The 18,402-nt window shown below is 47.5% G+C and overlaps 1 protein-coding gene across 3 annotated transcripts in view; it reads right to left on the bottom strand.

The window, feature by feature from the left end:
* The window catches only part of Gnao1 (G protein subunit alpha o1), a 168,200-nt gene that overhangs the window by 53,500 nt on the left and 96,298 nt on the right, over nucleotides 1-18,402 (bottom strand). The window lies entirely within an intron of this gene.

Raw genomic sequence — 18,402 nt, forward strand, 5'->3', positions numbered from 1 at the left:
AAAAAAAAAAAAAAAAAAATCAAAAACAAAAATATCTCAACCCCCAGCTCTGCCTTCTTGGGCACTGAAGCTCTCGGCCACTCTCTGCTCACGAGTGCTCACTGTCAGCCTCAGTCAGAGTTTTCTGAAGCCTGAGGGACTGTGGCCTTACACTGGGCTGGGAGAGATGAACCTGGGGCTGCTCAGGCATGAGTGGGCAGGTGGGAACTGCCATGCCAGGAGAACAGTGGTGGCAAGTGTCTGGCTTCCTGAATTAAAATTATGGCTCTCTAAAATTCTGACAAGTTGTGAGAGATGAGTCAAATTCTTTAATTTGAAAGTGAAGTGTAAGCAGAAGTCTTCATATTGTAGTGAAAGCAGTGTCCCTGAAGGGGCTGGGAGTGTAGTCTCGTGAAAACTCAGGCACCCCACAGACCCACCAAAGCACCCAGGCCACAGGGAAGTAGAGGTCTGATTTTTCAGATGTTTATATAAAAGCTTATATTTTAATAAGTATTCTATTTTGGAGGGGGGCGGCAAGGTCTTGCTATGTTGCTCAGGCTGGTTTTGAGCTCCTGAGCTTGTGATCCTCTTGCCTCAGCCTTCTGAGTTGCTACTACACCCTGCTACAATATTCTTATTTGCTTTTGAGGAGTAAACCAAATCAGAACCAACCCATTTTAAGGTGAGAAATATGAAGTCTGGGGATGCAAATCTTTTACCCAGTGAGGCAGCTGGAGATAAATAACCCTAGATTTTAGTTGTGACTCTGCAATTGACTATGACATCCACAAATCTTAGCATCCCAAACTGTTAGTGTCAAGGAGCCCGAGTATGATGATGATTAAGGAATGAATATAAGCCATGTGGGAAAGCACGTGGGGCATGGTAAGCAGCCAGGTAGGTGTTACCTGTTAATATGTCACACAAATGACCCAAGGTGAGCTGTGCCCAGGGGCCAGTTGCAATAGCTACCTGTTCATTTAATTCATGTGCACACATGACTACCACTGGGTATTTTTCTTGCTCGTTTGCTTCTCTTTTCTAAACTGTAAGTTCCACAAGAATTACTCTTCCAGCAGTTTAAGTGCCTGGGACACAGTAGGTCTTTAATATAAACTCATTTTGGATTACAGGAACTCCTCTGGGATATGACAAAAGCTAGAAAAGGCATATAGGTCACTCACACAAAAACACACAGAGAGGAGCTACCCCTGTAGCTATGCTTGGGGGAATGTGCACACACATACTTCTGACACTTGTGCGCACGCGTGCACACCCCAGTTGGCCTTTTGTTTCTGGGCTTGCAGCCCCAGAAGCCCAGCCTTAGAAGCACCCTAGCCAATCATTAAGCACAGGTATCTGAATGGTTCCTAAGCTACAAAATCTGCTTGATACTTGGTCAGTGCTGCCCTCTGTGCCCCCAGGTAAACTGCGCTGATTTCTCCCGGTAGAGTAATAAGACCTGCAGAGTTGATTGTGTAATGATTTCCATCCTGCTAAAGATGCCATTTCCCCATCTTATGCTCGTGTGGAAGTGGCTTCTCTGCTAGCTCCTCATAAAAATTTAATAATGTTCTGAAAGCTCAGACCCACATAAGTATACATGTATTTCTAATGCCGAGGCTTCAGCTCCTGGCAGGAGGCCTTTTTCAGAAATCATTCAGAGTTAGCTAATATATTGAATCAACAGTTTATTGGAAAAAGTGATTCAAAGACAAGAAAGGAAGAAAGGGAGTGCCAAAGACAGGAAAGAAAGGACAAGAAGAAGCAGAGGCCCTCTGGGGCTGGGCGGGACCAGTGCACAGCAAATCCTTGGCAATCACAGCTCTGCCAGTCACATGCAGCACTGCACCAGGCCCTTCTGAAAGGCTTCTTGAGAGAATTCCACACAGCAGATCAGAGGAAGCAGGCCCCAGGCTCCACCTCCCCTGAGCGGCACTAGCCTCCATAAAGCACTTTGGTAAGGAGAAGACAAGCTTTCTCTCTGTGGTAGACGGCCCCAGGAAGGGAAGGCTAGCTAACCTGGTGCCAGGGACGGGGTTTCAGATGGGGTGTGAAACTAAGGCTGCAGGTTCCAGGCCTTGTCCTTGGAGTCAGGTGCTGGCTTTGCCAACTATCTATTGTGTGATTGTGGTCAGGTTACTCAATCTTTTTAAACCTCCTTATCTCCTTATCTGAAAAAGGAGAATGATTATATTTCTTAGCTCATATGGACAGAGCAAGCTTTCCCAAGCTGCATTTCTTTCTGACTTGTTTTCATGATTTCTGCCAAATCTGTGTAGCACCTCTGCCCTTATGTTTGTAATATGTTCATTTACTTAACTCACTTTCTAAAAGTTAAACTCGCTAAACGTTGGACAATCATTAGCTAGATGGACCACATATTTATTTTCTGGACTAACATTAAAATAAACGATATATCACTATTAAAATGAGGCCAGAAACAGTGTCTGGCACAGAACCTGGCATACATGTATGTGGGGCGATTATTACTTATTACCGTCCTTGCCGTCACTGCTGTCACTGATAAGTAAGTACAAGCTGGAGGGATGTGACTGGGGATCTCTGCAGATACTTTCCCCATTCGTCTCTCTAGTCCCCTTCCTTCCAAAACCTGGACGCCCCCACCAACAGGGCTCTTCCTCCACCTTTTTCTGCTTTCCTATTTCCATCCTATCGCACGTCTGTCTAGAGAGTAAAGCAAAGACAACCATGTTTTTGTCTAATTCTAGAGAAGAGGGACTGCACCTTCCCTGGCCTGGCTCAGCCACACACATTTCCCCATTTTTACAGCTCCCTCTCCCCTAGGGTGGCAAAATTGGAGTTTTGCGCAGGTCAAAAAGCACTCCATCTAGCTTTGCCTGGTTAGTTTTTAATTCTGCCTCACTGACTAGCACAGCATTTCCTAATTATAACTCTACCAGGAAGCTGTACAATTTCATTAAAAAAAGAAAAAAACTGACCCCCAAATTCAAACCTTATAAAAGATTCTCACTTTGTAAAAGCAAAATACATACACAAACACACCAATCAAACTAAGCAGGTACATCGTGCCCGAGCATAAATGCAGCTGGAGGCTGGGTACGCAGAGGAAAGAGATTGGATTTGGATTCAGAAATCTCACATCTAAGTCCAGAATCTGCACTCATCAACTGTGTAAGGCTGGGTAAGTCACTTGACCTCTCTGAGCCATGGCTCCTTCGTAGGCATTGGGAGTCAAGGCAGAGATGCAAATGCTTGCTGGTATAAGAGGTCATATTTGAAATTGGCCTTAAATGAGCTCGAAATCAGGTAGAGTCTATCCATGGAGACACAGAAGCTAAGTGCTGCTCCCAGGGGCTGTTTCCTTAGTTAGGTCATGGCTAATCCCCACTGGCAGATATTTTTCACTCCATGTATACTGGTATTCTAACCAGGATGCTAGAAACCCAAGATTTTAGAAGGCAAAGGACTCTATCTCCAATTAGGGGATTTTAGGCAGGGGGAATGGGGCCCATTGCCACTGTAAAGCAATGTGCATCTTGAGGAAGAGGCCTGGGATCTTCTCGTTTCATTCCTAGGGCAGAAACTGGGTCCCCAAAACCAGCTCAGACTTGAGCCTGGAGCCTCACCCAGGTGCTCCCCCCAAAGGCCTCCTCCATCTCCTAGGGATATCTGAAGTACCAAGATGCTTTGGCAGGAGACAAAGGATGTCTTCCTAATCTTCACCTCCCCTGGGCCTTGCTGTTGCGGCGCAGCAGGTTGTCACTGGCTGAAGGCCAGCTCTACAGATAGTTCTGGGCAGAGGTACCCTCTGGAGCCTTGTCCCATGACCTCAGCATCTGTGCAGTAAGGGCTGGGGGGAATAAGAGCATGGCCACACTGCTGCAGAAACTCCAACAGGACCAGTGGACCACTTCTGTACCAGTTCTCGAAGGCATCCTTGAATGTAGCCTTGTCAAGGGCTGCTAGAACTCAACTCTGTATGGGGAATAAATGCTTTTCCCTTCAAAGCTGAAGGACTTTGTTTAGCTGAGCTCAATTCTGCAGCCAGTCACCTTGGCAACGGGTCTTTGGGGGATTTACATCTCATGCATCACAACAGGGGAACAGCCATTCAGCCAGTAAGGGGGTTACAAAAACCCCACTAGCAAAATTACTGTTCCTCTCCCAGCCCAAGAGTGCTACCACAGAACAAAAACAGAATAAACAACAACAAAATCTCCCACAAGCCTATTCAACCTTGGCTGGAAATTAGCCAAAGAGGAATTCAAACTTAATCAAAGTTTCATGTCTCCCCCGTCAAGCACAGGAAATCGGTAATTGGTTTTGTAATTCAATTTTCTGATCACGTATCAAAGGAATGGGTCCTGCCAAAGGCCAAGTAGTGGCCTGTCTCCAGTAAGGACAGCCAAAGTCCCTGCTGGGGGGAGAATTAACTGCTGGCTGGCTAAGAATAGAGCCTGTTATTTATAACCAGAGAAGAGGCCAGTGACAGCCAAGCCTTTCTTTTACAAAGTGGTCTTGACAAACACCTACCCCAAGAGCCCCAGGTTTCTGATTCAGAAAGGAAGCCTTTGGCAATTGTAACAGTGGCTCTTGGGGTGGGAGATGGAGAGGCACAGGCAGGGACACCTGGGAAGAGCACTTGTAATAAGAGCACCAGAAACAAGTAAGGCACCTGACTGGGTGGTATCCTGGGTAGAGAGAGGCAGGAGCTGACTCAGGAGCCTTTTGGGAGCAGGAAGTGGAACAGAGAAAGGGAAGGAAGAACCCAGAGTTTTGGCGCATATAACTCGGAGGAAGCTGGTGCTTTCTATGCACAGAAGGAAGGCAGAAGCCTGTTTTGTGAGGCCTGGCCTCAGCACGTCTGCTAACAGGTGCAGCTCAGCTTGTATGTGAGCTGCTCAGTGCTAGGTCCCTGAGGTAAGCTTTACAGTCATCATTTTATCTCATCTTCACAATATCCCAAAGAGTAGGTGATTTATTATTCTCATTTCAAATCCCCAAAAAATAAGCCTCAGACATCTGAGGGGAAGGACCAGCACACTTGTGAGCCATGAAGTTGGGCCCTGGACTCAGGATTATCTGACCCCAACGTGTACAAGTTTAAGCTCTAATTCCAGACCACCTCTTTACCTTCAGATGACAATCTCTTACAACCTCATGGTTAAAACGGGTCCCTAGCTGGGCACAGTAGCACATGCTTATACTCTTAGAACTCTGGAAGCTGAGGCCAGTGGATAGCAAGTTTGAGCCCAGCTGGGGCAACTTAGGGACTAAGCAAGACCCTACCTCAAAACAAAACAAAACAAAAAAAAGAACCAACCAACCAACCAAACAAACAAACAAACAAAAAATGGTGATGGAAGCTTGAGAGTCAACAATCAACATTCATTCATGAATCCATTTAAAAATGTTAATTCTAAAGGAAAGCCACAGACTAGAAGAAAATATTCACAGTATATATACCTGTCAACCTCTATCTAGAATATATGTATGTATATATATTCTTACAATTCATTGCTAAGAAGACAGGCTGACAAAGGTAAGAATAAAAAAGATACACAAGTGGCTAAAAGGCATAAATATCATGAGTTATCAGGGATACACAAATTAAACCCCAGTGAAATGCCACTATGTATACACTAGAATAATTAAAATAAAAATGAACAACAATTCAAATGATGAGACTATAAGACAGTGGGAACATCACATATTGCTGGTGGAATTTTAAGCAGTACCATCACTCTGGAAAGCACTTTATTTATTTTTAAAAAATTTTTTATTGTTTTGGTACCCGGGATAGAATTTGGGTCTTTGTGCTTGCAAGGCAGGCGGCGGAACCACTGAGCTAAATCCTGGGCCCTAGAAAGCACGTTAAAGTTCTTACATACTCTTAACCATATGATGGAGCAAATTCATTCCTAGGTACTAAGACAAATGAAAACATATGTCCCACAAATACTGGCATGATATTCTAGCAGCACTGTTTATAACAGCTCCAGAAAGCAAACAACTCAAATATCAACAGATAATTGAATAAACAAATGAGGGGCTGCCTCTGGGGCAAGTTTGTAGCCCATCAAGTGCTGGATGTTATGGAAAGACAGCAACAAGAGCCCAGAGTCAGGCAAAGGATCTAGGAGGAGTAGTGCTAGTAGATACCTAGGTCACATCCACTCCTCTCCTTTTTCCTTTCTCCTCCTCCTCCTCCTCTTCTTCTCTCCTCTTTTCTCTTCCCTCCCTCCCTTCTTTTGTTTCTTTTTTAAAGCAAAATCTTTTGTTGTGATTGGAGCAAAGATAGCAGCCCCCAGTCTTGCCAAAAGCAGGCAGCTTCTCTCACTCGCTGCCACACATGGGACGCTTGAGTTTCAGAGAGACAGGGCCTGCTGAGGGTAGCCACCTAAATTATTGCCTCAGCCAGGCACACCTGGGTTCAGGACATGGCTCTGCTGCCAGCTGAGCAAATGGCTTAACCTTTCTTTGCTTGTCCATGAAGTGGTAGTAATAATACCTATTGCAGGATGGTGTTGGAAATATAATGCAAGTTTTCCTAATATTAGTATGAAACACCTACTGAGTGCCTAATGCATGCCAGGTACTGCTGTTAGTGACTTGACACACCTATAGCCTGCATGTGGCACAGGCAATACTAGAGGAAGAAATAGGTAGAGAGGTCATTCAGTTACAAAGTCCTGGAACCATAGTTCAAGCAACACAGTGTGGCAACAATTACCCCACTCATCCCCAGACTTGTCATTAACATGTTATTCTTATTCTCCCATACCAGTAGAACCCTGAAATTAGCATCATTATAAGTATATGTGAGCCAGGTGTGGTAGCGCACTCCTGTAATCCCAGAACTTGGGAGGCTGAGGCAGGAGGATTGCTGGGAGTTTGAGACCAGCCTGGGCTACACAGTGAGTTGCAGGTCAGTCTCACTACATAGGAAGACTCTGTCTCAAAAAAAAAAAAAAGTACATGTGAAATTATGGGTTTGACATATTTGGTGATTCCTTTTCAAACATATATTACAACACATATACAAAGGTGGAAGTACAAGGTTTCTCCAGATACCATTTAATGTTGCAGTTCACCAGTGTTTACACGCCACGTCACGGAGACAGTGATGGTGCACAGGACAAGTCTCTAGAACTCTGTTTGGCACATGGCATGAAGAGAAAAGATCTTGAGCCACTGGGATGTCATTTTCAGAAGGGCAGCCCATTGTTGCAGAGATGAAGAAATTCTGCCATAACTGCTGCAGACTAGCTGAAACTACGGTTTGTTTTTATTTGTTTGTTTGTTTGTACCGGGGATCAAACTTGGGTCCTTGCTCTTGCGAGGCAGGTGGAGGCACCACTGAGCTAAATCCCTGGCTAAAATTAAAATTTTTCTCCAGCCAGGCTGTGTGAGGAGTGGGCCACAAACAAATGAGTCAAGGAAACAAACCTCTTGCCACACTGGAGGTGGCACTTCAAAATGCTAGCAGCCAATTGGCTGAAATTTATACCTGAGCACTATGCCAGAGATGGGCTCCCTGTGGACAAAATCAGTTTATTGTTTCTTCTTGAGGGCAAAGCCAGACATTTCTCAGACTCTTCTACTGATTGGTGTGACCACAGGACTAACTTCTAGCCACAAGGATTCTACCTCCCTTTGTAACTTTCCACATGTGCTTTCCCTGTTCACTGGCCTGATGTCAGAAGTCCAACAGAAGAATCTGAGCTGTGGTGAACGGGGTTGCAGAATCACTGCTCAGAGATGGTGGCCCCTACCCATGTGGGATCCAGAACCTCCCACCCGCATGTTCATATTAGACTGACTGTAGACATAAAAGGGATTTATTTTTGTGCTAACACCATGGTTTGAACCTAGAAAATAAAGGGCTCGGGACCTCAGATGGCTCCCCAGGAAGCTGGGTTGGTTACAGGTATTACAGGTCTAGTCTTCTGTAGTCCTGACTTGCCTTCCACATGCCCAGACTCTGCTCAGGCCCAGACTGGGGAGAAACACTGGCCTGGCAGGATGTCTGAGGCCCTGACTGCATCAAGCCTGCAGGGATGCTTCTTTCTGTGGTGGCTGCTTCTGGAGGCTGGAGCACCTGAGAAGCAGCCAGACTGCAGCCCAAGAGTGCCAGCCAGGACTGTTTCCTGGGCCGAACTGCAACACAGGTGAGAGGGTGCTCTCAATTTCAGTATGTGGACCACAGAAATGTGCATTCTGACCCCAGAAGAAACAGTGCACAGTGGGCAATGACTATCTTCAGAGCATTATACCCACTCTGTGTTGGATGCTAGACATACAGGGCCAGGATCTATGCTGGATGCTAGACTCAGACAGGCCTTGCCCCTGTCCTTTATAGCTTAGCAGAAGCACAGACATTTATTAAGTATTTGTACACACATTTCCAAAGCCTGACAAGGCCCTGAAATAGCTCCCAGGGCTCTGAGAGTCAGGGAGCCAGGAAAAGCCTCTAAGAGGAGGTGACAGTAATGTTAAGTTCTGGGGTTGGTATGGAGAAGAGAGGAGACAGTGCATACAAACCCGAGCAGAAGCTGAGGAAAATGGGGCGGGACTTTATCCTGGGGGCAGCGGATGCCACTGAGGGCTTCTTGGCAGGGGATTAGATATACACTCTTAAAAGTTCACTTTGGCCTGTGTAGGAAGCACAGAGGGGGTGAGGACAAGTCAAGTGGTGGGGAGGCTGGAAAGGAGATTGTTGCTATTGTTTAGTGGTTTGGCCAGGGCATCTCCTCCTGCACTAAACTCTGAATACCCTATTGGTGCCATGGAACACTTGCCCATGTGCTCTGGGTTTGGGGTGTAGGCCAGTCTATAGAATGTGTACAGACTGTTTATGGCAGCACCCTCATCCAGCTGCCCTAAGGCCTCCTGACCTTCTCATCCTGACTCTGAGCCTGTTCCCTATGCTCCGCCATCTTACTCTTGTCAAGCATAGATCTCCTGAAATCCACTCCCTGCTCCCCACCACCCCGGGAGCCTTCTGGATTGATCAGACTGTGGCTGACATCTTTACATGGCCCTTCATCTCCTCTTGCCAAGACATGGTTACGCTTGATGCAAAGAACCTGACAGGGTTCTTCTGCCTGATTTAGTGGCTCACTTGGTGGCCTTTGTGTGCCAGCTGAGGGAGAGTAAAACATCTCACTCCAAATATATATATATATATATCCTTGGCATAGTTCAAATGGGTCATAGAAACTGTAGACCCTACAGTCACAGGAATGGCTCTGAAAAGCAGGTCTTTTATAGAAACTTACAGCAATCTGCCTTAGTAGGTGAACAGCAGATGCAGATAGTGGTATTTCTACCTGACAGCCTTGCTTGCCTGGGAGGGCTCTTCCCCGAGGAAGGAAGAAGACACTGGGGATCTGATCCCTGGCCCAGACAGATCCCTATAGGTGGTGGGTGGGAGGCTTCACCTGTATCACAAGAATTCACCCTGCTCGTTGCACACACTTTCCACTCCACCTTCCGTAGCCTGCACCACCTTCCTTCTTCCCAGAAGAACCTTCTGTCCCCATGTAGTAAAGTTGGAATGTACTTGTTATCTACTGTCAGTTCATTTTATAGACTAAAGTTATCAAACCTTTGGAGGAAAGGAGTGAAGTATAACTTCCCTAGAAGTCCACAGCAGTGTTTCCATCAGGGTTCTGTGGTTGTGCAGTCCCCTGTCCAGGGCCACAGTCCCCAGCAGTGGGTGTTCAAGTAGGGCAGTGCTTACAGCTTATAGTTTGGTGGCTGTCAGAGTAGCAACTCTCGCCTGGGGAGAGTCAATCTTTAATTTAACACACGTGTCCTGCCTTTGGAACTCTGGGTTTTCTTTCTCTTAGACACAAAGAGCTTTGTGCTTGGCAATCACCTAAACTTAGCAATTAAATTCTGCCAGGAGAATTTATAGAACTTTTTAGAATTTATAGAACTGAAATGGGGGTGGGTTGGGGGAGGGGAGATCTTAAGATCCAGTTCCTCAGATTTTATGGATGAAAATGTTGAGAGGCTGTGGGGCAAGGGACTTGCCTGTAATCACAGGAGCATGTGGGGGCAGAGCCGGGCCTGACTTTTCTTTGGGGGTCCATTGTTCTCATTGCCCACTGAGGCAGGATGGATCCACACCTGATAGATACCAGCCTCTCTTGCTGAGTACCTGGAGGCCCCAGGCTGCCTGTACCTCTGCCCCTCAGGACAAATGCCAGAAAACCACACTGGAGGGGCACTGGCCCATGTTGGCTGCTGTCACCATTGCAGCTGGGTAGCTTGTGAGATCAGGATTCTGCAGTTGTGCATTCCTGCCTTCCCCTGCTGCTTCCCAGGAGAAAGCAGGGGCCAAGCCTGGTTCTCCCTTCCCTACACAGTCTGGAAGCTTCTAGGACCTGGAGCCCAAAGACATTCACAGGCTCACGCTGCGTGTCCCAGAGGGAGAAACTGGGCACAGTCTTGTATCCTCTTGCCCTGTGACTAGCAAGGCCTCTATTGCTCTGTGGGCATCTTGGCCACACCTGCCAGGAGCTGTGTGATCAGGGTATGGCTGGCCAGCTAGGGGACAGCTGGTATCACAATAACTGTCTGAGGTTGGTCTTTCCCCTCTTTCTCAGCACTTGGTTATCAACTATGGGCACAGCTCAGTGCCTCATCTGACTGTGGCTCCCAGTGGCACTCCTGGTGGGAAAGCTGAGATGGCTGTTGTGGGCCCACGTCCTCATTCATGGGTTAAAGCAAACACTCTGGGGCCAGGCTGTGTTGGTTTGACCCTGGCCCCACCCTTTCCTGGTAACATGAGCTTGGAACGGTCCTCTCTGAACTCTGTCCTCCTCATCTGTAGAATAAGGATAATAGAACAAAATATGGTGCCCTTACAGGGACAAGAGAAAAGGATCAAATGAGCTGACATGTGGAACAGTGCAGGTACACAGTGCTGCCTGGGGGCTGCTCCCTTCTTCCACTCTTGGGAGGCAAGCAGAGCACAAATGGAGTCTTGGGTGACTCTGAACCCTCTAATGGATGAAACAGGGGCTCATTCTTAGTCAAAGGTTGATCTTGCCCACAAAGGCCTCACTATTATGAGGGCAAAGGTGGCAGTAAGGAAGCAAGCATAGCAGCCCTGCCCTCTGACTATGTGGTGCTGAAGGGGCTTGCAGAAGGGGGATCCTGGAGCAGAAAGGCAGGCCAGCAGCAGGTATGGGGTATGGGGAATGTGGTTTTGCTTCTCATGGGGGCGGGAGAGGGGCTCACAGTGGGAAAATCCCTGGCCTGGGAATGGAGACCTTGTTTTCATGCTGGCTCTGTCACCTGGTGGTGTCATCTTGGGCAGTCTCCTCACACTGTGCCTCAGGGGCCCCCTCTGTAAGAGGAGTACCAGGTGAGAGCAGCATGTCCCACAGAATGGCTGCACAATAGGAATGGGTTACTGGGAGATATATCGACAGGCCTCCCAGCCTTCGGACCCTGGCACCTTCGACAGTATCGTGCTGTGGTCCCTAGGAGTCTTACTCCCTGTGCCCAACTTACTAGATGAGAAGTGAGCTTCACTTTACTGGTGTGTGGCACCAGTGGTAGGCTCATATCCTAGGACCCATGTTAGGGGAATTCCTGGCCATAGGAGCCCAGCACAAAACCACAGGGCCATGCCACGAGCTCACAGAGAAGACTGTTTGTGACTAAACTCCAAAGGGGCACCTCAGTCTGTGATGATTGGGTAGCATACTCTCCTCTCCACACACAGGGAAGAGCTACCCAAGGGGAAGGCTTCCTGAGGAACAGGAGGAGCACTGGCCTTGAGGCTGAGCAGCCACAGGAAAGGCCCTCTGGGAAAGCTGCTGTGGAATGAGGTACCCCAGGAAGAACAGGGCAGGTGGGGACTCTTGTCCTGTGGTTCAAGGGTAGCCCTCAATGACTGGTGGTGGTAGCAGTCTGAGACTCTATGCTGTGGGTCAGGGGAGAATCACTGGGCCTTGCATAAAAAGCAATCCTGAATCCAACAGACACATCACAGCCAGGTGCATTAAGGAGACTTCCAACTACCGAGCATCCCCAGGTCAGTCCCTGTGGAACAATATTTGTCCATGTTTCTTCCCTAGCCCAGTCACCTCTTGGCCCAGGCTATGGAGAATCTGTATTCTTCCATCTGACATTCAAGGCCTTGTATAATTCAGCTCCTCTCCTGCAAACAACAACCTTGTGCTTCCCTATTTCCCTTTGCTGTTGGTGAGAAGGGGTAGGTGGATGAGACTTTTAGCCTGCAGTCGAAACAGAGACCCTACATGCAATAAAGCAAGGAGAAAAAGTGCCCCACCCTGAACCACTTCTGAGCCACTTCTGCAAGAGTGCTGCATTTTCATCTTAGTTATTTTGGAGTCTTTGCTATAGCAGATTAGCTTGTGTCCTGCTACATATATATATGCTAGTGTTACTTTCATCTTACAGTGAGGGAACTGCCTGAGGTCAAAAGCTAAAAACTGAGAAGCCAGCTCTGTCCTTGGCCTGACTCCAACCCTGTGCTCTGGCCCACCACACACTAAGCTTCATGTCAAGGATGCAGGCTGTGACTCTCCATGAGAATGTACACTAGCCAGTGCATGAACCAGGCTTCCTGCTGCAGAGCAGAACACTGCACTTGGTCCTGGAGAGAGAAGTCAAGGGGCCAAGGACTTCATCATTCAGGTCCATATCTACAGATACAGAGCCGATATTAGGTGCCCTGGCTTGCAGGGCTGTGCCCAGAAGCCACGCTGAGCAGGGACTGCCACCTGTTTCTCCTTGGCCAACTGGCATCAGGGGAGCCAGCTAGTCCTGGCACTGAGCAAAGAGAGGGGCTGCTGTGGTAAGTGAAGCAGGAAAAAGAAAGGAAAAAAGGAAGGAAGGAAGAGGGCAGGGAGAGAAGCAGGGCCCCTACAGAGCTGGGAAAGCTGGGCCAAATATGGCAGTGAACTATTTTAGAATTGTGCCCTGGGGACCTCAAACCAAAGATACTGACGGAGGCAAGTCTGCTTGTGTAAATGATCCTAATCCACATCTCCCAAGAAGCCATGAGCTATTCTGGGCTGACTCAGAAGGAGGAGAGAGCTGTGGCTTGCTACCACTTGTGCTGTAAGCTCCAGCTTCTGCCTGGACAGAATGGGCCCGTGGCACCAATGGTTGTAACATGCTCTTGTTGTATGTGGTGACACGTGCTGCCTGGCAAGGGCTCCTTACCATGGTTATTTGACCATCAGAAGACTCAAAGTTACCCTCATTTACAGATGAGGGAACTGAGGCCAAGGGAGTGGCTGAGGGGACAGATGACAGAATATCCAGAAGGGCTGAAGTTGGAGTGGGGTGGGAAGAAGGAGGAGAGGCAGCAGCTCTCTAGATGCCTTCTCTGAGGTGGTTTCCCCTGAGGACACCCAGTGCAGGAAGACCTAGGCTGCTGCTGTGCTCAGGGACGGGGCCCCAGCACTAGGCACGGACAGTGGGCCTCCACCTGCATGCCAGGCAGTCTGCTGAGAGGGATTCACAGAGGTTTCATGAGCAGTGGACTACAGGAAGACCCATGGCAAGGGCCAGTCCTCTCTGGACTAACAGTACTCTCAATCCCTGGGTGTCTGTAGTAGCCTCTAGGCGTATCTCCCTGTTACCACTTTTGCTTCCCATCTATCCATTGCCTCCACAGCCACAGCGAACCTTTCAAAGGCAAACCATGCCTTGACTTACTTTCTTTCTTTCTTTCTTTCTTTCTTTCTTTCTTTCTTTCTTTCTTTCTTTCTTTCTTTCTTTCTCTTTCTTTCTTTCGTACCGGGGATTGAACTTGGGTCTGTGCTCGCAAGGCAGGCCACCAAACTGCTGAGCTAAATCCCTGGCCTATGCCTTCACTTTCTTAGATCCTGCAGTGGTTGCTCCTTGATGTGTAAGGAGCAAAGTCAAAATCCCTTCCATGCTTACAAACTCTTCTCACAAGGCTGCCCCATACCTCCTTTTGACTTATCTTTTGCCATGGTCCTCTTCAATTTTGGGGTCCAGCTACACTGGCCTTCTTTTAGATGCTTACGGTGGGCCAGGACTTGCCACCCCAGTCTTGGGACATGCAGTTCCACCTGCCTGAAAGACCCCCTCCCTTTTCTGCCATTTGCTTCACTAATGCCAAGCCCTTCAGCTTTTTGTTAGATACCCTGTCCTCAGGGCAAGCCAGGCCAGGCCCAGTGCCAGGACACTCAGAGCTCCTTGGAACTGCCAGGGGTGGTGATGCTGCACCTGCTCACCAGGTGCTCCTACTAGCAGCACACCTGTGTGCTTTTGTTTACAACACATCCAGTGCTACTGTGCTACTGGTGTATCCAAGGGATAGTACCTGTTTCTCAAATGAGCGAATGAAAGAAAGAGTGGCCAAACGCTGTCCAGGAGAGGAGACGCTACAGCCGGAGGGGCTGGAAGTGGCATAAAAATGAACAAGTAGCTGCTGTTCAGCATTTATTTCCCACAGGCTTTGTTAAACACTCCCTTGACACTGGGACACTCGACATTTGGGCAGAATCATCTCTAGTGTTTCTCAGGTGAGAATCATACAATCTTGTCTGCTGCTCTCCTCCTTTCCATGTCCCTTCTGCTCCCCTTGTCTCTATTTCTTTGCATTTTGGCTGTAATCCCTGCTGACCTGCCCTGTCTCCCTGGGCACAGTCCTCTGGAGCTATACCTCCTCAGCTCAAAAATGTCCTGACTGGCTCATCTCGAGGATCCCTGATGGTTTAGGCGGCTAAGAGCCAAGTCTTCTTGCAGAGACCTCCCTTGACACTGGCTCATCTTCCTTCTTCAACTCTTAACTCCTCTACTGGTCTCAGCAGTAGCCGCTGTAGAAAGGTAAGATCAGCTGCTTGAGTGTTAGTGAGTGCTGTGTGTCTATGGACCCTGCCCTCTGGGGGGCCCTGGCTGCCCACATGGGAACAGCAGCATAGTTATCTTATAATCCTGTCATGTTGGAAGCAGTCAGGCTGGCCCTGTACTGCTACCATGTGAATCTCCTCCATAGCATAGGCACAGCTGGCAGGGCCAAAATCAGGGAGAGATCTTGGCATGGCTTGTGAGGGACTCTGCAGCATCTGTTTCTTCTGACCCCATTTTATTTTTCATGACCTCCTGGTTTTCCTATGGTATATGCAGTCTTGTTTCAGGAACCCCTCAGCCAATCAGTCAGAGCACTGCATCCTCTTAATCACAGAGATTGGTTCAGAGGTGGGCTATGATTCAGAGACGCCCAGGATTTGGGTGGTACTCAAGGAGGAGACTGCACAGGTGTGCTTTGTACTGTGGATGTCACAGGATGCATGCATTGCTAGGAACGATGACTTAACTGCTGTAGCTTATTTCCTGCATGGTGGAGGAGCAGATCTGCAGAACAGATTAAGTGAAGACCACACATTAGAATAAGATGGAGAGACAAAGGGAAGCTGGGGACCTCACCAGAGCTGGTGAGTCAGGTCTCAGCTCCAGCTGTATCTCTAGACTCCTCATCATTGGGCCAGCTGACTTTTGTTGTTGTTGTTTGTTTTAGTAAGCCAGTTTGGTTGTGTCTTTTGTTACTTATAGGCAAGAGTGTTTTAACTTACCCAGAGGGGTTTTGCAGCGGTGACAGACCATGGTTGGCTGCCCAGTACATAAAGAGGAAGGGGGAGCAACTGAGTTAACTAGAAGCAGGTGGGTATACAAATAGCTGGAGAAGGGAGAAAGGTACTGGTTCTGTCTGCCTCTCGTGCTAAAGGTTTGGTCCCCACAGTGGCAATACTGGGAGGTGGTAGAAACCTTAGGAGGAAGGGCCTAACAGGAGGTCCCTAGGCCACTGAGGCATTCCCCTGAAGGGGATGGTGGGACCATAGACCCTTTCTTTTCCTCTTTTGTTCCTTGGCTCAGGATGTAACTGGGTTTGCTCTAACATATTCTTCCTGTCATTAATTACTGGCAGGTCCATCAGAGGCCTCAAACAATAGGACTGTCCAATATTGACCCAGAACTGCCAAAAGTATGAGCCAAAATAAACATTTTCTTTTGTATCAATTACCTCAGGCATTTAATTTTAGTGACGGAAAGCTGACCTATCCCACATGTGAGGTGCTGAAATCCTTGTATTCTCAGTCTGTGCCTCTGAGCTGAGGAGAGATACAGACACCACCTTGGCCATCCCACCAGCCTGTGACTCACCCAGGTGATGCTGCTGCCTCAACTAACGTTTTCTCAGTCCCTGACACCCCTCAGCAAGGTAAAACTTGTCTTATTGGTTCCCTAGCCTACTGAACAGTGGACAAGAAGGACTGTACATTCACAAAAGGTTCAAATATGGGGGCATGGACCAAATTAGGTACTAGATGTAGCCAGGAAGAGAACTCTTGGGGTGAAAGGGGATAGTGCACATTGTAATATCTAACCTGTGTCCCTTTACACATAGATCACTGGCACTACACTGTGAAATAAAGTCTTTGTAAATCTTATGACTATTTCTTAGAAAGCACAATTATATTTCATTGCATTTGTGGTGGGTCCAAAGTATTAATTTGTCAAATATACACATTTATAATGTATCATAATTTTGTGACCTTTTTATGGGGGTTTCCTTCATTTTTCAATATTCCAGGAAATTCAAAAAATAATTTTGGGCACATAAGTCTCTCTCAGCTGTTCATCACATCTTCTAATATGATGAGAGCTCTTGGTTTATTTATTATCTTAAAATAACTGCTATGAGCCCAAAAGGATGTCCTCACAATTGTGCTAAAGACAATGCTGTCAGGTCTTGCTGTAGGGGTGCTCCCAGACTCTCAAAGAAAGCCCTCATCTCAGACCTGATGATTGGAATGTTTATTTGTACAATTGAAGATACTTTCTATCATCAGAGCAGAGTAATTAGGCTTATAGAGAGGGAGAAGGGGAGTCAAAGAAAATGAGTAAGTAAATGAGTGAATCAGACAGAGAAAGTGTGCATAGAAACCTGAGGTTTTCCTTTACTACTGGTTGGAGCCTTTTATCTGAGTTTCCTTTTACTTTTTTTTTTTCCCTAAATGAGAGGTTGAGGGTGGCCAACCTTGAGCAGTTACTCCACTGTGGCAAGGCAGGGAAGCCAGGTGTGGCCAGGTAGAGGTTGAGAGCTGGCTGGGGCCTTTGGCAGAGCAGTGAGCCCAGTGTGGAGGACAGAGGTGAAGCTGTCAGCCTGCAATGCAGGCAGCATCTGCCACTGGCTGCCCTGGGCTCCCCTGGAGAGACTTTCTTATCCAGAGACACTCTGCCACCACCTTTGCGCTCCCAGGACTTTTGTCACCCAACTGTTTCCTTGTCTCTGTTGCCACATGGGACAGTACTATCTACATGGGACAATACTACAGTTTCTGAGCCCATGTGAAGACAAAGGCAAAAACAGGAGAAGAAAACAGGACCCACCTCTGCTATTTGCCTGAGTACCCATCACCATTCTTGATCTTTGGACAAGGCTTGCCATCGACTTATCACATTCACTTTTGTGTTCTTGTTTACATCCCATCACAGTCTGTAAGAAATGTGGCAGGAGGTGACTGGTACTATCCCAAGCCCCCTTTCTCTTGACTGTGGGTTCTACCAGACTGGCCACAAAAGCCCAATTACAGTGTGGTATAAAGAGAAGCCTAGGGCTGCACTACTTCTTCCTTCCACCTCTGGATGTCTTGTGAGTTACAATGTGATGCTTACCATGTAGGAAACATGAGCATCCAGAGGGCCAGTGATGTTCTTACCCAAGTCCTGACTGCCAAGCCACAGAAGCAGCTCTGGGAGAGGGGACTCTTGGGATTTTCTATCCAGTAAACAGAGGCTCTTCCCATGGTTTGGGTCATTACTGGTTAGGTGGCAGCCAAGTGTATCCTAATGTACAGTTAAGCTCAGATGATCTAAGTGACTTGCTACAGGGAAAGTGCCTACAATTATAGCTAAGAATCAACTGCCCAAATCCAATATGTGGCACACCTACACAAGCATCAGGGCACTCTGCCTCCTGCTCCTGGAAGAAAAGGTCAGGGAACATGTTCACACTTGGCCTGGTGCCTCAAAATCAAAGGCCTCAAGGCAGGAAGGACACAGGTTTCTTTTTGGGTGAATTGTTTCTTTAGCAGTTTAGTCTAAAAGGTGACTTCTTCAGAATGTTCTGGGGGTAAGAGCATATGCAGCCTTGAGCCCTATAGGAATGTCCTTCATCTGTGAGTCTAGTTCACAATCTCTGATCTGATATCTCCAGAGAAGGGCCATAAGTAAGAGTGACACTCCATCAAGAAGGGAACACCCCATTGTTCTAAGTGTCAAGGTTCAGAAAGCTATAGGTCAAACAAAAGATTTTCTACTCAACTCTTGGTTATCCCTTAAACTCAGTTAATGAGAACTCTCATTCTTCAGGCACTTTCTTCCCTCACTAGCTATTCTTCAGTAAAGGCC

Source organism: Fukomys damarensis, unplaced genomic scaffold (genome assembly GCF_012274545.1).
Source record: "Fukomys damarensis isolate Sample0158 unplaced genomic scaffold, DMR_v1.0_HiC HiC_scaffold_32, whole genome shotgun sequence".
NCBI lineage: Eukaryota > Metazoa > Chordata > Mammalia > Rodentia > Bathyergidae > Fukomys > Fukomys damarensis.